The 24,847-nt window shown below is 37.2% G+C and overlaps 1 protein-coding gene across 3 annotated transcripts in view; it reads right to left on the bottom strand.

Moving 5' to 3' along the window:
• Positions 1 to 24,847, bottom strand: part of DCAF12 (DDB1 and CUL4 associated factor 12-like protein) — a 94,688-nt gene that overhangs the window by 68,365 nt on the left and 1,476 nt on the right. The window lies entirely within an intron of this gene.

Raw genomic sequence — 24,847 nt, 5'->3', positions numbered from 1 at the left:
GGATTAAATTTACCGAAGACAAATTGTGTTTGAAATTTTTATATTAATTGATGTGTATGTAAATGTTTCATGATAATACTCGGCGTCACCTTGCTGCTTATTAATTCCATCGTCATCAACAGCACCAAGTTCACGAAAATAACAGTGTTCTGGTTCGTGTAAACGTCAATTTCGAACCCTGCAGAAGACAAATTGACTTTGGGCCTACTGCTATTAGGATACTACTTTATCAGCTTTTCTTTTGTACTAACACATCTTTCTTCTCATAATACAGATGTAAGAGGTCAACAAACTCAGGTCTGTCTCTGTACATGAACATCTCTCTCCTGCCACGATATTACAATCTGCTCGCATTTTTCATTGAAATTAAAACTGAATTAAAACTGAAACAGTCTTCATCACAAAATTTAAAGAATGGAAGCCAGGAATCCAGGACTAACATTTCTTCGGGATGTCAACAGTGCGTTGCTTGTTAAATGTGAATTCAATTCTTATTCTGCAAGTGACATAGTCACATTGCGGTAATGCCCTGTGACTTCATGTGACATGGAGAGGTCATTCTCTTCATATAGAAACATTTTACAGTAAGTGACAGAAGGAAAAGTTTTCTGACAGAAAATTTAGAGAAATATTTGGTTGTTTACTGCAACAAAAACAATTGATGATGATAGGATTGGTAAATGATATTTGATAATATGTAAGAAATTATAATTTAATTACTAAATAACATCAATGAAAGAATAACACCATTCTATCTTTATCATTACATGACAAAAAAAACAATAAGGTTATAGAGAAAATTGTGAATTTCATTAAGAAACAAAACACTTTTTTGTGCACATTTCTCCATTTTTAGAGCATATTTCTAACTTTTTTACTGCATAAATGCATGGATATATTCACTAGTTTTAGTGCATATAAATCCGCCCTCCACTTATAACACAAGTAGAGGCTATGTACGGGAGTGTAAACAAACTGTTCCTTAGTTTATTGGATAAGTATCAGATACATATCCAGAGGTTAATGGATCGAGTACACGCATTGTCTATTTCTTTCTAGTTCTTTTCTTTCACTGTATCATTATATTATTTCATACTTCATATATTTTTGTCAGCTCTCTCTATTCTTATATTTATTTTATCAACATCAAATCTAATATCCTTAAGTAAATACAAGCTTCAGAACATGAATAGACGACAACATTCTTCTAATAATAATTCCTGAAATATAAGAACAGAAAAGTGCAAGTTGCGCAAAAACTATTTCCATAACTAAACTTCTTTAAAAATCGTAGAAATTTCTTCCACAATTGGTTGTCATTTTTGCAGCAATAATTACATAGGCTACCATACAATCAGTGTTGGGAACTCCAATTCATGTAAGGCCTTAAAGAAACTGTGCTGAAGAAGTTAAATACCTGCATCATCGATGATAATATTTGTTTTTGTCTCATGAGAAGTTAAAAAGTCGATAAATTTCTATATCAACAATAGTAAATGTGTAATGTCAACAATAGTAAATGTGTAATGTTTTGTAGCTAAATTCAAATTAAAATCCAAAGTTTTCAAGACTGTTAAATCAAACTGTAAACACATATCACCATCTAGCAGCCAAATTTACAGCATATTATCGAATGGATAGCTATTGGATAGATAGATTTGCATTCAGAAACGGACACAGGCTTATCTATACCATAAAGTTATAGAATAGACATCTCGAGTTTTATGCAACCGGGCAGTACATCTGGCTTAAATCAACAGATCTAGGCGAGATTTGGGCCCCCACCTATGTCTTGTACATGTGCGGTGCCAACTAAAGGTCATGCTCGCATCATGGTCATATCGAACAAGACATTTATTCAATCATGTTACTAGTGACGAAGTTATAGTGTTGGAATGAATCACCCTGCAAATGTTACATCGCCATTTCTGTCTGGTACCCCATGTGTTCATCTGATTTTAAAGACGTATTCACATCAAAAAAAGAAAAAAAATACCTCTTTAAAATTAGCGGCCACAACACAACAGTGCTGACAGGAGATCAAAGATTGTGACAAAAGTTATAGTGGCTTAAATGAGGGGATAGTTAAGTAACAGTAGGCAGGGGTACCACTGTGACAAGGTTAAAGTGAATTAGATAAGGGGATAGCTAAGTGACAGAAATGGAATGGAATGGAATTTTTGAGAGGGGAGCACTATACCCAGCACTGGGACCTTTTACAATCTATTGCACTAACCTTCAACCTAAGCACATTCCCAAACCCACGCTGGCTGACTACACTAAGGTTTGCTGCATATCCAGGTTTCGAGCAAGCCACCCCACTCTACCCTAGTCCAGGCCCCTCTGTGCCTCATCAGCCAGCATTCTACTGTGGTCTAAAACACAAATCTAGTTGAACAAAATTAATTAATACCGTAATAATGTCTTCCTTACAGTTACATGACTGATCTGGTCTATCTCATATCTACAGTGCACCATTTTCGTGATAGATTGGGACTGTTTGGCTGTGAATGATTTTCATTTTGAGAATCTGTTGTAAAGTTTGGTTAGTGATATGTTTTGTTTAGTTTTATGGCCTACTCAACATGATTTTACATACTTATTTGTCTCAAGTTTGAAGTCCATGAAACAAGTTTAATAATCATCATCATCATCATCATCATCATCATATAGCTTTCAGGGAGTTGGGCCATTGTTGACCTATTCTGATCTCAAATCAGATGTCGAGGAGTCTCTTCATTGGTCTTCTTTGGTTTCTTGTGCCTGATTGGGTGTAATTTTTAAGTATTGTATGCAATCTATTGCGTGACATTCTGTTCACATGTTGTATCCATAGTGATTTAAAATGTTGGATTTTTTCGAGAACTGGGTATACTCCTAAGTCTTCTAAAATGTCTGTATTTATTTTAAAATCATCCCAGTTATAACCTAATTTTTTTCTCATATCTCATCTCTGCTGCAGTTATTCTAGATTTATCTTTGGTCCTGATCATCCAATTTTCACAACTATACATATAATAAGGTAGGAAGAGCTAAGATATATTATATAATCTTATTTGGCTTTTAATTTAAGTTTATTTTGGTTTGAATATATTATTTATTACCTATGTGGTAAACTTAATAAAGTTATTTAACTTGTGATTTATATCCAATTCATTTTCGTATGATATGATATGATACAATATGATGTGATATATGATATATATTTGTTGTTAAGCACTTACTTCCGGTGAGATGGTACTTCACATATTTTGTATACAGTGCCATCCCACCTCATAACATAGCAAATTTATGCACGTCATAACTTACTCCATTCTCTCTTCCACTCATGTTCTCTTTAAATGTCTTGTCACCTCTCATTCACCAGCCTATCTATCTATTATTTTCCCACTTCTCCACTACTGACCCCCACACTTATATCCTCTCCTCACTTCACTTCACTTCCTATTGATATCCTTGAACCCCTACTACCTACTTTTTTCTTGTATTTTCCCACACTACTTCCCCACTACACCAACTTCTTAAATTATAATGTTTCTTTTTACTATTCACCTTTCTTCCTTCATCACTGCTCCCTGGATTCGTTCCATTCTTCTTTGCATGCCTTGTCATTGTTTTTACCTGACTCCGCAACTCACATACTTGCCTTGTAATCACCTCAAAATGCCGACTACATGAATTTTTACGCATTTATAGATTTCCATTACGTATTGATATTTCCTCCTCAGGTGACGTCATAGGTTTCTCTCAATTGCATTCTTTCCGCATTCCATGTCTGCCTGATGAACTCCGTGTCATGCTTGCCTTGCTATTTTATTAATGTTGCCCAAGCTGATATCATTTCCAATGTGCCTCGACACTAATTCCCTAATTTTCTCCTTCAGGACTCTTCTATTCCTCTCCATTTCTTCCTAATCTACTTCCGGCTCCTTAATGCTTTCAAGACATTCTTCTACACTAAAGATCAAATGGTTATCTTTAATTTGTTTCTACACAGTTTTTCAAACTGACCTCTTTTCCTAGCTTCTTCATAACTCCAGTCATTGTCCATTCTGATGGAAGTGTTCCCTAGCAACCTTCTGTTTCTCACGATCTTATCCTTCGTTATCATGCTCTTGAACTTCACTAGTATAGGCCTAACTTGATTTGGATTGCGATTTAGATTTCTTCTACCTATTCTAAATACTTCCACAATTTGCCCGTCACTCAAATCCATTCCAAAACACTCCCAATACATTCCTATTATCTTCTCGTATGTTTCGCCACTATGTTCCTTTTCCTTTTCTTCTATTCCAAAAAATATCAAGTTCTTTCTCCTCTTTTCCTCCTCTAAGTGCTCCCATTTGCTTTTCAAATCTTCATTTTCGTGTTGGATTTCTTCCATCTTCTTCCTCATCTCCGCTATGGTCTCCTTCAATGCTACTAAATCTTGTTTCATTTCAATATCCTCCATTTCACTCCAGCTTCTTTCACTTATTACACAGGTCAATGCCTCTGCTATGCTTACTTCCACTGACTTGCACAAATTAACCTCCACACTCGGCTGCTTGCTTAAGACTGATTTTCGTATGAATTAATGTTACCTAAATATTTAAATCGATTCACTTATTCAATGATTTGGTTGTTTATGACAATTTTATTTCTTACTGGTATTTGACCTTTAAATTCCATTGTTTTTGTTTTTTGTATCGAAATGTAAGTTATATTCTTGTATTATTTTCTTAAAGTTTGTATGTTGATTTTTGTAAATTATCTTCAGAATTGGAGATGAGAACTTGGTCATCTGCAAATAAGAGGATAGTGAGTTGTTTGTTGTGTGATTTTGGAATTCTGATTAGGTTTTCTTTTTGCCATTTTGAAATATCATCATGTAAATATATATTAAATAATGTTGGTGACAATGAACATCCTTGACGCACTCCTCCGTTTATATTGATTTTGAGAGACAATTTAGAATTATATTTTATTTGTATTTGATTATTATTGTGTATATCTATAACTGCATTTAATAAATGAGGTGGTATACCTTTTGATTTCATTATACGAGGGCTTTTCAAAAAGTTTCCGCACTATGAATCCTGTGAAGGACGGACAAGGGTGGGGGTGGCGGGTGTGGTAGGGTGTAGTATGACGAGTCATCATAGCAAGTTTGTTGTCTCAGCGGTTAGTCTGACGGTTGCTATGCGAGGTTGAACATGGCAGCGAAACTTGAAAATTGCACCGAAGTCATATTCAGTGATACGTTTTTTGTGGGCAGAAAGTGTACCAGATCACAGATCCATCAAAAAATGTGTGTTCAGTTTCGTGACAAAGCTCTCTCGCATAGAGTCGTATACGAGTGGATAGAAAAGTTTGAAAATGGCAGAACAAGTGTACCGATTCCAAGCGCTCGTGTCATCCGGTGACAGCCTCAACTGTTGAAAATGAAGAACAAGCTAGGGATATGATCCAGGAATACCAAAAGGTGATGATAGAGGAAGTTGTACAAAAACTGGATATCAGCATTGGATCTGCATATTCTCTGGTCCACGATAATCTTGTATTCCGGAAAGTTTCTGCCAGGTGGGTTACAAAGTAACTGACAGATAAACATAAGCACAAGGGTGTAGACATGTGTTTCCACCATTTGACACTCTATCGTGAAGAAGGTGACAACTTTCTGCAGAGGATTATGACGGGTGATGAAACATGGGCTCACCATTATGAACCCGAAAGCAAGAAGAAAAGCATGCAGGAGAAGCATCCAGCATCTCCTGTCTCCAAAAAATTCAAGATGCAACCATTGACAGGCAAGGTGATGTTGACTGTTTCTCTAGGACTTATTCTTGAGATATACCAGGAATGGGGAGTAATCATCACAAGTGCATCCTATTCTCACATCCTTCGGACGGAACTGAAACCTACAGTCTGCTCTAAAAGAAAAGGGAGGCTGTCAGATGGCGTCCTGTAGTCCTGTAGTTGCATGACAATGCCCGTCCGCATTCTGTGGCCCACATGTTACAAATCATAATAAAACTGAAGTGGGAAATCATGGAATAGTCCAGATTTGGCGCCATCTGATTTTCATCTTCTCGGGCCACTTATGGAGGCTCTAGGGGAGAGGAGATTTGCAAGTGACGAAGATGTAAAGTCAGCGGTGCATCAGTGGCTATGTGCACAACTAAAGACTTTTTTATTCTGATGGCATTAAGAAGTTGGTAGGACACTGGGAGAAATTTATTGAAAAGCTGGATGATTGCTGAGTCTTGGCTTCCTCAAGAACCCGTCTCCAGCCATCGCGATCCAAAGCTACCACCCTCCAATTTCTCACCCCAAGAGCTCTGGCATCACCATCCACTCCATCAATCCATCTCGATCTCGGCCTTCCTTTCCTTCTTGTCCCATCCGGCTGTGTTAGCATTACTCTCTTTGGGATCTCTGCCTCTTCCTTCCTTATCAGGTGTCCTGCCCATCTTAGCCTGGTTAACATTATGTATTTAGAGACTTTCACATCTTCATAAAGAGAATACAATTCTTGGTTATACCTTTTCCTCCATACACCCCTGTCACACACTGGGCCATAAACTCTGCGCAATATTTTTCTTTCAAAACACTGGAGAATTTGTTCATTATTTTTGTTCATAGTCCACGTTTCACAGGCATACAGTAGTACTGGTCTTATGAGGGTCTTATATAACGAGACCTTCACAGATCTTGATAATATGTTACTCTTCATATGTTGAATCAGAACAAAATAACATCTATTGGCCATCTTGACCCGTTGTTTGATTTCTTGCGTAACATCATTGTTCATTTGGACTATGGATCCCAAGTAAGTGAACTGGTGTACTAATTCAAAGGTATATTCTCCTATTTTTACATCAGTTCTATTAAAATAACTACTGTCAGATGTCATGTATTTAGTTTTCTTTTTATTAACAGATAAACCCATTTTCTTGGCATTTCTTTTGAGTGCAAGGAAAGCTTCTGACATTGCGGAAAAGGATCTGCCAATTATATCTATTGTGTATGCTGCAAAGAAATAAAATAATATGACACAAGTGCGGAAACTTTTTAAAAAGTCTTCGTATTAAACAAAAGTTCTCTTTTCACACAATCAAAAGCTTTCCATATTCCACAAACAAAAGATAAGTTTCTAAATTGAATTCTTTTCGTTTTTCGATTAGTAATGTTTTTTTTCTGTATATTAACAACTACAGTTCTTTCGACAAATCCTATTCCCACGTCCACATCGTAGTCCCCAGACAATGCAATTAATTTTTAACTGTAGCAGATGGGAGAGGGTGAGGGCGAGTGTCTAGCACCTTAAAACTAGACCAATTTGGCAAGCATCAGTGGTGATATTCAAAAATTTTAACAACCAGTTCTCTCATGTGTACCTAAGTTAAACATATACAGTATAAAAAAAAGTTGTTTTATTTAACAACACTCGCAACTGCCGAGGTTATATCAGCGTCGCCGGTGTGCCAGAATTTTATCCCACAGGAGTTCTTTTACACGCTTAAATGCCATCGACCTGGCCCGGGATCAAACCCGCAACCTCGGGCACAGAAGGCCAGTGCTATACCAACTGCGCCAACCAGGCTGACTGCACGGTATATGTGCATGGTAATTGCAAATATTACCTAGAAATAATTTAACAACCAGTTTGTCCGAACTGGTGCGAATAGGCTGAATATCACCACTGGCAAGCATGTCCAGAGGCTTTAAGGTGGCAACTCCACCGCTGGACTTACTCTGCTCTGGACCCGTAACCCATTCAGAAGATTTTTAATTACTGGCAAATCTCAAAATAAGATGCCAAACAAGTTTAATAAATAGTTAAAAGACACGAAACAGGTGAATTGATAAAGGTTCTACATATTCATTTGTAAAATTTAATAGAGATTCGAAATATGTAAATTTTAATATAAAGTGCCATTAAAAAAGTAAATAAAGTTTACTTTCACACCCTGTATGCCTGAATAACTAATTCTTTTCGAACTTACTTACTTACTTACAAATGGCTTTTAAGGAACCCGAAAGTTAATTTCCGCCCTCACATAAGCCCGCCATTGGTCCCTATCCTGTGCAAGATTAATCCAGGCTCTATCACCATATCCCACCTCCCTCAAATCCATTTTAATATTATCCTCCCATCTACGTCTCGGCCCTCCCAAAAGGCTTTTTTCCCTCCGGTCTCCCAACTAACACTCTATATGCATTTCTGGATTCGCCCATACGTGCTACATGCCCTGCCCATCGCAAAGTCTGGATTTAATGTTCCTAATTATGTCAGGTGAAGAATACAGTGCGTGCAGTTCTGTGTTGTGTAACTTTCTCCATTCTCCTGTAACTTCATCCCGATTAGCCCCAAATATTTTCCTAAGCACCTTATTCTCAAACACCCTTAACCTATGTTCCTCTCTCAGAGTGAGAGTCCAAGTTTCACAACCATACAGAACAACCGGTAATATACTGTTTTATAAATTCTAACTTTCAGATTTTTTGACAGCAGACTAGATGATAAAAGCTTCTCAACCGAATAATAACACGCATTCCCCATATGTTCTGTGTTTAATTTCCTCCCAAGTGCCATTCATATTTGTTACTGTTGCTCCAAGATATTTGAATTTTTCTACCCCTTCGAAGGATAAATCTCCAATTTTTATATTTCCATTTCGTACAATATTCTGGTCACGAGACATAATCATATACTTTGTCTTTTTGGGATTTACTTCCAAACCGATCGCTTTACTTTCTTCAAGTAAAATTTCCGTGTTTTCACTAATCGTTTGTGGATTTTCTCCTAACATATTCACATCATCAGCATAGACAAGAAGCTGACGTAACACGTTGAATTCCAAACCCTGCCTGTTATCCTGAACTTTCCTAATGGCATATTCTAAAGCGAAGTTAAAAAGTAATGGTGATAGTGCATCTCTCTGCTTTAGCCCGCAGTGAATTGGAAAAGCATCAGATAGAAACTGACCTATACGGACTCTGCTGTATGTTTCACTGAGACACATTTTAATTAATCGAACTAGTTTCTTGGGAATACCAAATTCAATAAGAATATCATATAATACTTCCCTCTTAACCGAATCACATGCCTTTTTGAAATCTATGAATAACTGATGTGCTGTACCCTTACACTCCCATTTTTTCTCCATTATCTGTCGAATACAAAAAATCTGATCAATAGTCGATCTATTACACCTAAAACCACACTGATGATCCCCACACTGGTATTATATTGTATGGTTTATCTCCAAAAGCTTTTGTATAAAACTTTTTTTTTTTTGCAAAATTAAAATTTAAGAAGTTATTAGCAATATTCCATACTTATTGTCCACTCTGTACTGTATTTTTATTCTTTACTCTCTTTGGAGGTTGATTTATTATTGATAGGATTTAAACATTATATCATGCATTTTTTCTGTATAGATCAGGCTGTAATATGGCATTATTTTTCCAGACATTATGAGTAATTGAAAAGAAATTTCATAATTTAGAATAAATGTAACAAAATTAAATGCTTAGGCCCTATATAATTAGCTTAAATACATAAAACGAATAAAATCAGCTCTATATTGCAAATTGAATTAATTCAAATGTGTAGTAGTCATGTTAGGGTCCTGGATTCTCCAAGACGTCATGATGATTTGTGGAAGCTCATCCAGAACATGTCCACTTGACTGCAAAATGTGATCGAGATTGGAGGAAGATGGACTAAATATTGAATCTTGGCTTTTGGTTTGTTTTTTTAACTTTTGTTTGAATTTTCTAAGGCAGACGCCAGTATGCTTGTTTTGTTTATGCCATGAAAGATATTTTTGTTGAGTATAAAAGTTTTCTTTCTTTCAATTTGCAGTCATAATGTCATAATAAATAATGATTAAGTCATGGCATAATACATTCATGAATCTGATGTTAATTAGCCCTCTAAAACAGACATAAACGAGACAGCAGCAATTATATTTTCTCTATCTTAAAAAAAAAAAAAAAAAACTAAAAAGCACTCAGTGGTGTTCGAACGCACGACCTCACGAATACCAGCCCGGCACGCTACCATTACGCTACAAGTGTAAAGCCTCCTTCACAGTTTTCAAGTAACTTGAATTCAAGTCACTTGATTCGACGAACTTGAAAAGTGTGAACTATGTTTCAAGTTGACTTGAAGTCAAGTAACGGCTTGAATTCAAGTTTCAAGTGAAGTTGGATCTCTTTCTACTTTTTACTTGACTTGAAAGGACACTTGAAACAACTTGAAGATTGTGAACGTCACTTGATAACTTGAATTCAAGGAGAAAAGCGCGGGAATTTAAATTAACAGCTGTTTTAAAAACGTTAAATTAACAGCTTATTGTTTTTCCGTTCTACGAAAAGTAAAAATAATAGGAAACAATAGTAAGTGAAATAATGACCAAATATTTTAGTTTCTGAAGCTGTATAAAACTCACGAAGGCCTGTGGATTATAGAAACTGCTAAGTTTCATGACAGAAATGCAAAGGAAACTGCCAAGGAGAGAAGAGTTCGTTGAAAAATTGAACAGCAGAAATTTTAACGTAGACACAGATGAGATATGAAAGACAATTAAAAATCATTAAACTGTAGATAGAGAAGAAGTGAGGTAGATAGGAGGGATTAAGAGGAGTGTTGCTTGAAGGGATGACATTTATCTGTCGAAACTGGCATAGTTCAGTGTGGATGATAGATTTTTTGGGAACTGTGATTCAAGGTAATCATTTAAAATTATGGCAAATCAGACCTGCTTGTATTTTATTACGTTTACATTAAGAATTATTAAATCTGCTTGAAGATTTCACTTATTCTATTTGTGATGATCAATGGTCGTGTATTTCTCTTCCTAACCCATACTGAACAACGCGTCTTCTACTTCTTCAATAGATTTATCATTTCCCTGGCATGGAGGCTTGCTACTACAGAAATTCCTAATTGTACAACTTCCATCGACTCCATTTTATCCTACTTGAAAACAAAATAATTTGAATATGTCTGAACTTCGACTTGAATTCAGGTTACTTGAAATCACGTGACTTGTATTCAGGTTACTTGAAATCACGTGACTTGAATTCAAGTTACTTGAAAAGATGAACGAGGCTTTACACGCAGAATACTTCAATTGTAACTGTATATAGCAGGCATCGTGGTCTAACAACATGTAACATCGCCTGTCTCCGAATTGTAGCGGAGGTAACCGGAGGGAACTTAGTATCTAGAGAGCGACCACTTTTTCTTTTGACAGCTTGTACATCATTACGCAATACTGGCAAAGGCGCGGAACAAATCGTCCGCATATGGTAGCGTCGTTACGTAGCGTCAGCCGCCGTGAGTGCGGTTAGGAGTCTAGCCCTGGCTGGTTCACCATATATTTCGATAATATAAGCAGAAATTAGTAAATAATAAGAACGAGCTTAAAATATCTATAGCTCTATGGAATTTGGTATAATTATTTTAATAGTATAGTAACTTCAGTTAGCCTGTATCTCACTCCAACTGTTGACTTTGTTATAAGGCATAAAAAAGTACCGTCGATCCGTTATCCATTCTTATTCAAAGTCTATTTAAGTATTCATAATAAACAAAAAATTATTATTTCTTCTTTAAAGAACGTCAGTCAACAGCATATACACACGAGTTAAGCCTACTGTATTCCACCCAATATTGTGTTATAAAACATGCTACATACCTTAAGCTAAAACTTGCAATAGAAATTTAACATTTAGTCCTTCACAGTGTCGAAGATACCCTATTTCTTTCACACTGACAAAAATATCTCGCACTACATGCAAGGTGGCTCCCTGCAGATCGAACTTCACAACATGGTGCTGATATACTGCTGTTAATTGTACCTAGTTGAAATTACGGATTATGAAGGTTCAGTACGTTTACAATATTATCTCATCAATAAAATGCACTTCCACGAGGGTGACCAAATTTAATTTTATCCCGTTAGATTTGGGTTTCGAATCACTGTGCGTTCAGGGAATGATGAAATGGAAAAATGTTGACGGAATTATGTAGATGCCTAACACGGGGAAACGGGAGAACCCCGAGAACGACCCCAACAGCGACCGTCACAAGTGTCAATGAAAAATCCCGGACCTGACAGGAACTCGAACCCGGACCGCCTGAGTGACAGGTTTGGCAACTGAGCCACTGCAGGGGACTGAGGCCTAGGACTATGAGAAGGTTAGAGTGGGTTATATGAATTAAAATTATGGTCACCCAATGTAAACTACCTGAGTAATATCATTTTTAAATGTGAAACCTGTAAATAATGTATTCTATCATTATAACATAAAAACACATACTGGTGCATTGGCAACATTAACCACAACGCTGTATTGTAGCACAAAGGGAACTGTTTCAAAAGCCTGAGGAAATTCCTTTATATTAATTTCATAAAAATATCGAGTGAGAATGTTATTTTGTTACAACTGCGTTACCAAGGAAAGGTAAGATCATTTATATACACTTCGCGGCAAAAGGAATAGGCCGCCGACAATTTCCAGATAATACCGCGCATGCTCGTCTCGCCAAAGCTGCCGTTCACCAGATATAATTAAACCATTTGTCTGAAATGTGTTTTAAACTGGTATGTAAGGATTGATTTTAAACACATCACGACCTCTGAAGAAAGAAATAATAATGCAACTGATAAAAACAAGATAATCGAAGCGAATATGAATAGGAAAACCACGTATTATGCCGATCTGGTACTACAGTATGTATCAGTTTCAAGAGCGTAGATCGTTGCGGCATGGGTCTACAAAACGAGTGAACCAGTCGAGTCTCCGCCAATTTCAATTTTTTAAATTACAAATTTCCCCATCATATGTTCGCAAAGCTACATGTATGCGGCGACGTCTCTTACATTACATGACTGAACTCTGGTAAATAATAAATCCGTTATCCGTTATTCAAAGTCTATTTCAGTATTCATAATAAACACAAACTTACGCGAACCAGGGCAATGATTTATTGACGGAGTTGTTGCGTGTCTGTTATATTCAAGAGTATTAGAATAATGCCAAGACAGAACATTTTATTTACAGATAGGCGTATAGCTTGGAAGAAAAGGGATTTTTGTTCATACAGGCAAGGTCTCGCCGATTAATAGCCCACAGGTGATGGGCCATAATATTTTTACAATCTGGGCATAACGAAGTTTATTAACATAATCATTTAAAATAAGTCAAAAAGTAAAATAAAAATAATTTTACTGTATCAGGAGGCGAATTCACAACCTACGGAATGGAAAACATATCTTACAACTACGCCATATACATCTGGTGCCGAATTTTGTCCTGGGCAACCTAGACAGTTGCCTAAGGCAGCAATTTCCAGGGGGGGGGGGGCAGCATTTTCTTTCCCTCCCTCCCTCTCTTTCTGTCTCTTTCATTTTTAACACTTTAATTTTACAGTGAAATTTGTTTTTAAAACACTTACTAAATCTTTTCTGAAGTTTGTTCTTGAACACCTTGTGGAAGTCGGATATTGGTTTGTTATCGCATTGTTGCGATCGCGGCGTGAGTAAAAGGAAAGTGTGCAGCTGCATAATTATTGTAATACAAGTATCACGTTATTATACTTTGAAAATGCTTAAATTTAACTGCTTGTATAAACAAGACTACATTGTTGAAAATCAAATTGGATGTGCCTTTATTATTTATCGCTATGAATAGTAACCACAACTCTCAGCTACATTTCCAATATATCGTCAACAATACTATTTACTGATTAACAATAACTTCTTTATTATGTTAATATTATTAAATGTTTTTGGGAGTTGGGGAGCGGCAAATTTTAGCAATGCCTATGGGGGGCACTATACCTAAGGTTCTGCACACACCTCGTAAGGTTGTAGATGTACGATTTCCAATAAATAAACATCACAGTAATGCCTTCACTGCAGTTCGTTTACACATCTTACACGCATAAACAAAGCGATAGAACTTCGCATTTCTAACGACTAAAAGTCGACCCATTCTTTTTGCCGCGAAGTGTATGTACACTTAACGGCAAAAAGAATGGGCCTACTCTTGGTCGATAGAAATGTTAGTTATATCGCGCGGTTCACTAGTGTAAAGGCACTGCATTGCAAGGCATTGGTGTGGTGTCTTTTCATTAAAAGTCATCCATCTACAACGTAGTTAATCTCATAAGCTGTGTATGGCCCAGTGGTAAAATGTCTGACAATCGATCCAGAGGTTCTGAGTTTGCTTCCCGGTGAAGTGAAATTACTTTTTTATTTTAGTTTTTAATTGATTAGTTTAAATGTGAAATGGCATTTGTTCATAAACTTCGTTATGTCTGCCTTGTAAAATTATTATTGCCCATCGCCTGTGGGCTATTAATAGGAGAGACCTGGTATGTATAAACAAAAATATTTGTTTCACATCCTAAAAAACAGAACGCATATCAAATATAAATAAATAATTAAATAAACAAAAAACAATTTGTTAATATGTGGTGGGGACTAGTATCTCGTTCAGAAACCACCTGCGTCAACAACTGCCCTTATTCTGCGCGGCATGAAGTCCACAAGATAATGGAACAGGTCTAAATTCATGGCCACCTCCTACCACGCATCTAGAACTCTGTCCCACAATTCGTTAGCTGTCCTAACAGGTGGTTGCTCTGCCCAATTAGAGCGTAGGATCCGTTTGTCTGTAGCCCGCAAATTTTCAATCGGATTCATATCTGGTGATTTTGGAGGCCAGTCGACCAGCTCGACATCAGGCCTCCTCGTAAACCATCTTTGAATCTGGTTGGGGGTGTGTACTGGGTGATTATCCTGCTGGAAGAAAAGTGTTCCTTCTGGATATCATTCTCGGGCAGGAGGAATCATTACATTTGCCAAAATGTGTTCGTAGATCTTTGCCGCATACCGACCGTGGATGCGTTCCAGAAGTCTGCCCCATCGTACGATATCCACCGCCAACACGCGACGCTCATGCGACCTGACCTGTTAAGTCGTATCATGAAGTGTTCATTGTATCGGTGGCCATTCATACGATAAATTAGGGCAGAACCATCGTTGCTACTGAAACAATTACCTCATCGGAGAAAATGACATTTCTCCAATCGAAGTCCTGTCGGAGAGTAGCATACAGTAAATGGTCCATGGCATGTTCCACTGTCAAATGTTCTCTCCTCACAGCTCGACGACACCGTATGCCATGCTCTCTAAAACGTGTCCTTACGGTATGTGGGGAATCTGGAAAGTTGAACGCCATCTTGAGTTGAGAGGCAGTTCTAAAGGGCTGGTTCTCAACTTCTCTTAATAACAGGGCGTACTCTTCCCTTGTAGAGATGCGCGATCTACCAGGAATGGAATGATTCACAACTTCACCATTGTCGATAAAAAAAATTTAGCCCACCGCTTAGCAGTTGACAATGGGACTCCAATCTCTCTGGTCGCCATCGACGCAGAATAACCTACGCGAACCAGGGCAATGACTTCTCTCTGCCATCTTCAAGCGTAATGAAACAGAGCGTTTTATTAACAGACAGGAGTATTGCTTGGAACAGAGGGGGGGGGGTTATTATTTATTAGAGTTTGGGCATATTCTAATAGATGTCACCACATAAATACAGCTTTGTGAGACATATATGATGGCAAATTAGTAATTAAAAAAAAAAAAAAGATTTTGGGAGATTCGAACTTTGGGCTATTATTGCTACCTCGTTCCAACAGCTAATGCCGTAACGACTTACGCTGCTATGACTGTTAATGTCGTTTCGTCATAATACATTTTCCTGTCCATATTAGCTTCGGTTGATTTTGTATTTATAAATTTTATTATTATTTCACTCTTCAGAGGCCCTGATGTATCTAAAATGAACCCTCCATTCGATTTTATAACATATTTTAGACTCTTAAACAAAATACAGCAAATTTAAATGGTTTACTTATGTGTTACATGGTGAACTACGGCTTTGACGAGACGAGCATGCGCTATGTTATGTATCTGTAACTCAGAAATTGTCGGCGGCTCATTCTTTTTACCGTTATGTGTACATACAATAAGGTTCACAAAGAATGAGCTGGTGACAAATGTCATTCCAGAAACAGAACATGCCCGTCTTCTTGAAGCTCCCGTTCACAAGATGATACAATTAAACCATGCAAATGTTCTGTATTTTGTTCTAAAATGTGTTATAAAATAAAACGAAGGGTTGATTCTAGCTGCATCAAAGCATCTGAAGAGTGAAATAGCAATAAAATAGATAAATACTAAATCTATCGAAATGGGTACAAAATTTATCGAAACGAATATGAACGGGAAAGCTACATATATGCCGAATTAATCTATGAGCCATTGTAACGTATACCTGCTTTTTGAAAGATGGGTTTAATATTTGACTGATCAGCGTTTTCTTGGGCGTCCTATGTTTCTCCTTTCAACTAGTTTGTAATGAAGCAATTTATATGGTACTCCAGATATTCTGCTCATTCTACGTGTTCTCTCCATTTATTATTATAGTCTTCTGTTTATTGACATATTTAATTGTAATTTCCCCCGTGTAGCATGGCTATACTTATATAAATAATACCGCATACAATTATTAATTTCTGCGAAGTATAAGGATCTGAAAACTTATTGTCATTATTATTATTATTATTATTATTATTATTATTATTATTATTATAAAGATGCTATGAAACTGACTATAAATTTTGTTCACTTATATTTGATGTGCTTCTGATTTTCGAGAAAGCAAACTAATAATTTTGTAGGTCGTGCCTAATAATAGCCCACGAATGATGGGCTGTAATATAGTTTACAAGACTTGCATAACCAAGTTTATTAACAAATTCCACTAACACTTGTCATTAAAAATATAAAATAATGCAATAAAAATCAACCCTGTTGGGAAGCGAACTTAAAACCGCTGGTTCCGAAATCAGAAATCTTACCCCTACGCTACATCACCTCGTTGCACTGGCTGCATTGTAGACGGATCACTATCAACGAATCAACCGGAACAAACATCACAGCATTGCCTTCGAACACAATGAGTTTACTCACGTGAAGATGACTTAAAAACTTTACATTTGAACTACCAAGAGTCGGCCCATTCTTCTTTAACCCAACTGTACTTGTCGAGTGATACGTACAGTAAACAAAACACAAATTGAGTGGCGACGACAATTTCGCACTGGAATAAGGATGGAAAGCGTGAAAGTGGGGGCCGGCGTAGAGACGGGATCGTATGCCTTGCATGTAAGTTATTATGGCAGGTACAATCGCCCCAAAAAAGATGAGATCGATTCTTGGCAATGCGTTAAGTTCTATAGCACAGTTCACACAACATCAACGTAGCCATGCAGAAAGACATCTGGCTGTGCATGAGTATTTTGGTACACACCAGTCAAAATGTTATCAGTAGTTATCTGTCCATTTCTCGTTTAGGTACATGATAATATCTGTGATCTTTTATCTTTTATAAAAGTGTATGGAAGGAACCATGTGGCAAAAAGTTACTTGCCAAAGAGAAGAAAACAATGTTATTATGAAATGACAAAAGTAGGGCCACGATAAAGACAACAAGGACCATGAGAAAGATAACAAGGACCACGAAAAAGACAAAGATAAGGACCATGATAAGGATCGCGACAAGAACCAGGATGATGATTTGGACTATAGGACAAACAAGGACTACGCTAAGGACCACGACAAAAACGATTATTTTAAGGACTACGACAATGACAAAGACAAGGACAAGACCAAAATGAGGACGATAAGGACCAAGACCATCATAAGGAACATGACAAAGTCAGCAAATACCACGATAAAGACCATGACAAAGGCAACAAGAAGACCGTTAAGGGCCATGACAAAGACAACAAATACTACGATAAGGACCATGACAAAGACAACAAGAAGACCGATAAGTGCCATTACAATAAACAGAACTATGACAAGGACCACGACAAAGACAACAAGCACCATAATGAGGAACATGACAAAGAAAACAAAGACCATGACAAGAATCACAATAACATCGACATAGACTACGATAAAGATCACAAGGATCACGAAAGCACGAAGATAAAAACAAGGACCATAATAAAGATCACGACAAGTACAAAACAAAGACAAGGACCACGGTAAGTGCCACGATATGGACCACTACATGACCATGATAAAGATCACGTGGAACATTACAAGGATGACAATGATCACGATAAGGTTCACAATAAGGACCACTACAAGAATAGTGACAATGACCTGATAAGGATCACGACATGGACCACTACAAGGACAATGAAACGACCACAATAAGAACCACAATAATGACCAGGACTAAGATAAAGACTGTGAGAAAGCCAACAAGTACCACGTTAAGGACAAAGACAAGGAAAACGACACGGACACCATTAGGAACACGACATGGACCACAAAAATCACTATAAGGATCACGACATGGACTACGATAAAGATCGCGATAAGAACCAAGAAGACGAAAAGAATCAAGACCACAATAAGGACCAAGACTACGATAAGGACGAAAATCATGATAAGAATGATGACAAATAACGAATACCACAATAAGTGCCATGACAAAGACACAAAGAAGAACGATAAGGATCATTATAACGACAAAGACCCAGGATAAGGACTACGACAAAGAAAATAAGGATCACTATAAGGAACATGGAAACAAGGGCGTTCTAAGAACCATGAAAAGGACAAAAACAAAGAATACGATAACAATCACATGGATAACGACAAGGACCACAAAAACAGTAATAATAACGACCATAGCAAAGACAACAAGGACTATGGTAAGGACCACAAGGACAAGTCAAATACAATGACATCGACAAGAATCACGACAAACATCACGATAAGGGTCATGATAAGGATGACAAGGACCATGATAAGAACGATAGGAACAAATGTCATGATATAGACTACGGCAAAGACAACAAATACCACGATATGGGCCATGACAAAGACAACAAGGAGAATGATAAGGATCATTCCAATGACAATGACCAGAAGAAAGACAAGAATCATGATAAGGAGAATGGCAAAGATAAGTACTATGTGAAGGACTACGACAAAGACAACAAGGGCCACTATAAGGACAAAAAATGCAAGGACGATACGGATCACGACATGGACCATGACAGGCACTACAATGACCACGATATGACAATGAAACAATAAGGACCATGATAGGAATCACAAGGACAAAACAAAGACAAGGACAAGATGGATCACGGCAAGGACCACGACATGGATTACGACAAGGACCACGATATGGATCACGACCACGATAAGGACCATGAAAGACATAACAAGGAGCATGACAAAAACAAAAAGGATCATGGTAAGGACCACGACATGTACAAAAACAAGGACAACATGGACCACGAAAACCATCATGATAAGGATCACGACTAGGACCAAGACCACGATAAGGACCATAACAAAAACAGCAAGAACCATGAGGACCATAATTAAAAAAGTACCATAATAAGGATCACAACAAAAATCGCGATAAAGACCCTGATGAAGACAAATAAGGGCCACGATAAGCAGCTCAAAGAATAGGATCACGATAAGGATCAAGACAAGAATCACGATAATGACCAAGCCATGAACCAAGACAAGGATCGTAACATGGACCACGACAAGCAACATTGTCCTGTCGTGGTCTTTGCTGTGCTTGTAGTGGTTCCTGTCATGGTCCTGGTCGTGATAAAGCATTGTTTGTCAGTATTTTGGAACAGAACCTGCCTACAGTGAGACCAAAATGCTGAATAAATGTTTGTGTCTTCATCTCGTTTCGGTGGCTTATATAGTCAGTATTTAAATGTAATTATTATTGTTATTTAAATTCAATTTCTTAATGCATGTTGTAAAAACATTCTAAATTTCAGTGTTACCATTAAGAAGAAAATTTACTCCATTTACAATGACATTGTAAGATCTAAATTATACCTAATTATTATTTCGATGGCCCAGAACCAGACTGTTCCAAGTCCATTTTACAATTTTTTTTTTCAGAAGAGCTATTTTAAGCTCCTGACATTCGAAGTTTCATGAAACAAGTTGGAATAACTTCATAGAAACCTTATGGAGAGGAATATTTATAATTTTTGTTCGATTCATATATGCAGAGAAGAACTGGAACAGAATGAAACACTGATTTCTTTCTTATAAAAAGTTGGACTTAGAACAGTTTGGTCCTCAGTCATTGATTTGTTAAAATAGCCTATGTCACAAAATCACGTATTTTTAATGTACATTTTTTTCATAATTAATGTACTGATTGTATTTTTTATACTATATATATATATATATATATATATATATATAGGCCTAATTTTTACTTTGTATTGTGTGTAATCATTAAAACCTATCGAAAACCAATCTCATTGTGTTTTAGAGAGTTCTAGGATTAAGCGGCCGTGTGTGAAAACCAGTCTCACTGTGTTCGCACTCGGCCGTTTAATCCCAGGACTCTCTAAAACTCCGTTTTAATGTTATTAAGAAAAAAAAAATACTCGTGGGTATAGGGCTGAAAGCTGTTCCCTTCCACATCACACGCAGGAACCTTAGCTACCTAAACTATTGAGATGAGAAGGAAGGCCTGTCTTCTGCGAGGCAACACAAAGGCCCAAATTTTGATGTTACTGCACGATTTTTATATAAGTTATAGGTCTATTTATCTATTTTTACAACACATTTAGGGGGCTACTTTTTTTAGTGAGTTTCGGAACCAGTTCCCAACCGTGGTGGGAATATAATGGTGAAGCAGTGCGCAGCCTCGCCCGTTCTCCTACTACGTGATGACGTCACACGGGAAGCATTGCAGACTCTCTCGCAGCTTGCTAGCTTAGCTTAGCTCAGCTCAGCTCCGTAAGGTTTTGGAAGTGGGGTCGGTTAATTGATTATGAATACCAAGAAGCTGTATTAACTAATTCCTTCCCTACTAACGTCTTATGATGCGCTCCCAAAGCATAGCCGTCTAGACATGACGTCTTTGTGACCCTGCGACTTTTATTGACAGTTTTCATTCAAGCTGTCAAATGCAGTTTTTTCAAGCTGTCTATTTAGAGGGTTGTTGTATGTTGTAAAACGATCTTTCGTGAAGAAGAGGAGTTATTTTCTTCTAAATATACGCGAAAGGTTTTCCAGAATTCTAACTGTTTGAATAAAAGTGCATTGAAGTTCTGTCCTGCATTCCAAGTGGAATGAACAAAGTTTAAGAAAGGGAATCAGAATCGAGGTCTTGTAAGAGTTATTGGCAGTAAAGTGACATGACAGAAAAGGTCTGTCTACGAAGCACAACATTCACATGGTCAACATAAAGGAAAAAAGGGTAACAATGAAGGGGAATAAACAGTGGTGAAACTGAAGGGCGTAATAGAGTACAATAACGTTATGTTGTGGGTTGACTATCAGGTCAGCGTCAGAATGAAGTCTTATATCCCTTCGCCATTATGGGAAAATATGTAAAAAAAACTACAGCAATGTTTCTTCAATATAATGTTTATGGTACTTTTCCGTTTTTAAATGTCTACGTAATTGCATGTAAGACCGTGAAGGGAAGCAAACCCAGGAAGGAAAGGATCTATACAAATCTTCGACTTGACTTGGAAGCAGGCATTTTATAGAGGGTTAACCTTGCCTAACTGAAGTGTTAGTGAAAGGGGAGGGGATGCTGGAGTTACGACGACAATATTACAAGCAAACTGTTGGGCTTATTCCCCCCCCCCCTCCCGTCATATACCTACCACCCACAGAAAAAGAAGCCAGCGAGAACCTGCAAAGTTTGTAAATCTCACAAGTAATGTTTTGTACTGGAGTCTTTCGAAACTTAACATATTGTTCAAACTGTTACCAAATTATGAGTATAATATCACAATTTGTAGTAAAAGACTCATGTTTATTGCAAACGACAACCATCTACCTTTAAATGCCACTTACCGCTCACCACCAATTCACTGTCTGCGCGTGGAGATTTAAATAGAGATTCCAGGCAATAAACCCAACCTTTTAAATCTTACTGCATGAACTTAAAGGTAGCAACAAGCAAACTTTAGAAAAGAGTCAATAATGAACATTTGTTATAGGCAGGTGTCGAATTAATTACGTTCATTCTGGTGTACTGCTTTCGTTAGAAGATATCTTAAGTTCATGGACTCAACTCGGTTTGATCCATTCAGTGTGATGGACAGAATACGTTCTGAATCAGACCTTCGATTTCAGGCTGGCTTTAAAGAGGCTGAAAATGTGAATTGCAACAAATGTCAAGTGTAGCATGATGAAGTGTCCCTAAAAGAAGGCAAATTCGAAAAAAATAAAACGCATTTTCGATAAAATGTGGACTTAACGTGTTTTGATTCCGAGCTCCTCAAATACGTTCAATAAAGTTTCATCGTCAACATTTTTACATTACTTAAAAAAAACACATCAGTTTTTCATTCCAGTGATTCGGCATATTTCTTTTAGTAAAATGCTCCTGCACACAATTTTAATATCTGAATATTTTTTTACACAAATTAAGTCCACAATTTCCACATCTGACATTAATTTTCTTAATGTGAGCGGCTTTCTTGTTAGCAGCTAGTACTTGAAATAGACCTTGATTCACCCTCACTAACCACTTCTGTATTATCTTCCTCACTACCACTTTCTTTCTTCAACTCCGCCGGTAAATCAATTTCCAATAGCACTATAATATCACTTTCATCCAAAACATTAAGGCTGCTATTATCCACAAAACAACTCATGTCTATGTTCTGTATCCCTGAATACAACTAGATTTGAATAAACACAAATAAAGAAATAAAGAAAGAACGTCCACACCTGTGGTGTAACGGTCAGCGTGTCTGGCCGCGAAACCATGTGGCCCGGGTTCGAATCCCGATCGGGGCAAGTTACCTGGTTGAGGTTTTTTCCGGGGTTTTCCCTCAACCTAACACGAGCAAATGCTGGGTAGCTTTCGGTGCTGGACCCCGGACTCATTTCACTGGCATTAACACCTTCATATCATTCAGACGCTAAATAACCTGGATATTGATAAAAAAAAAGAAAGAACAAATTTACCAACTCAAGTTTCTACACTGCAAGTAAATGGTGAAGTGGAGGATTGAAACAGTAAACGACTTTAACGGCATTACAAACAGTTACAAGAATGGAAAAAAATCACAGAATTAAAACTAGAAAATGTTTAAAAGTCATATGAAAGTGTAAGTCATATGAAATGCCAAGGGTGGGTAAAATCTGTCCACTAACAAATACTTCAAATTATTAGTCTGCTATATTTGAAATCTGAAACAGAACACAACATGTGTGCATACTTTATCATGTTAGAGACAAATAGAGTAAAGGTGAAAGCTGTCAGATTTCATTAATTCAAAAAAAATTTAGAAAATAAAAAAGGTGGGCAATTTTTTCCCAACCATGATAATGCTAGGGTTAAGCGAGAAAATAATTATTTTAGGCCCATTGATTGACGCCTTTTTTGCTCCTCTATTGATATTCGAGACAATTGAATCCTTCCATTTACTGAAGCCTTTTCTGTCTGGAAGTTGTTAAAAGATACCACAGCTTTAACATTTTATGAGACATGTAATTAAGTCCTTTTAGCTTAGAAAGTTTTGAAAAACTATGAGAAAATTATTCCCTTCTGCGGAGCGACTCATATATGATACACAGGAACATACTAGTTAATACTTATTATAATGCTGTAATTACTCACGTTTCGTTATTTAGGTCTAATGCACTATCCTCTGATACATGTTCATCTGAATAGGTTTTGGAAGTGGCCTGAAGAGTACATGAACTATTGGCAATGATGTCATGAATTTCTTTTCTCCTTCTCCGTTTTTCACATCTGTCCAATCTCAGATTATCTTTGATTTTCGTTTCAAGCAAGACTGCGCCAGAGCTTTTGTGGGTACAGCGTCTACTTTCAGATTACGACTGCTTTTTGGTTCATAATTTAGGAGTTTCTGCTTTAAAGGTACTTCGTAACTTGACTCCTCAAAATGAAGTGAACGTATTCGAGCTGAAACAACATTAAATCTTAAGATTTTTACCCCCTTTCTTTTCCCTCAAAGCAATCTATGGAATAAGTCAAACAATAAGTTTAACATGAAAATATATTTTGCAAATGAGTTGCGAAGCAAATAAAATTTAGTAACATGCGAGAAAACTCATCGTGCTGTAAATTGACTTCATCCTCCCTTCTACAATCATGCAATCATTGTCTTGCCAAGTCTTCATTCTTCGGAAACCTATAATATTTTACGTCAGTTCCTTTTGTTTTTCGATTGTAACTCAAACAACCAGATACTGCACATCCAGGCATACTAATAGCATGTGTCACATTAATAGCATTACTGATACAAGAATAACATTCAATATAATATATATAAACAAAGAATTAACACCATGCACGTACACACAACAGCTGTTTGTTTTGTTCCTTGATCACTGCGGTGCGAATTAGCGCGCCGCTGCTGCTTCCCAAGTGACGACATGCGCAGTAGAAAACGAGTTTGAGTCAACCGTCTGCTACACCATTATATTCCCACCACGTTCCCAACAACAAACCAAATGGAGTCAATTTAAATAACTCAGTTATGCGTTATCTTGTGTATTCCTGTGTCTCCGATCATGTGCAGTGTCTTCTATCTGGGACTGCGTCTCATTCTTTTTTGGGGGACTGTACATAGAAAGCTAGTTTTCTAAGGTCGGGTATCGGTGTCAGGTTAGGTTTGGTTAGTTCAGGCTTTGCATATATGCAATTTGATCGGTAGGAGGGTATGGATAGATATTCATCTTCCTTTGACAGCACAAGTGTAAA

This window comes from Periplaneta americana, chromosome 10 (genome assembly GCF_040183065.1).
Source record: "Periplaneta americana isolate PAMFEO1 chromosome 10, P.americana_PAMFEO1_priV1, whole genome shotgun sequence".
Lineage (NCBI taxonomy): Eukaryota > Metazoa > Arthropoda > Insecta > Blattodea > Blattidae > Periplaneta > Periplaneta americana.
The sequence above is the reverse complement of the archived record's forward strand: the minus strand, read 5'-3'. Positions and strand labels throughout refer to the sequence as shown.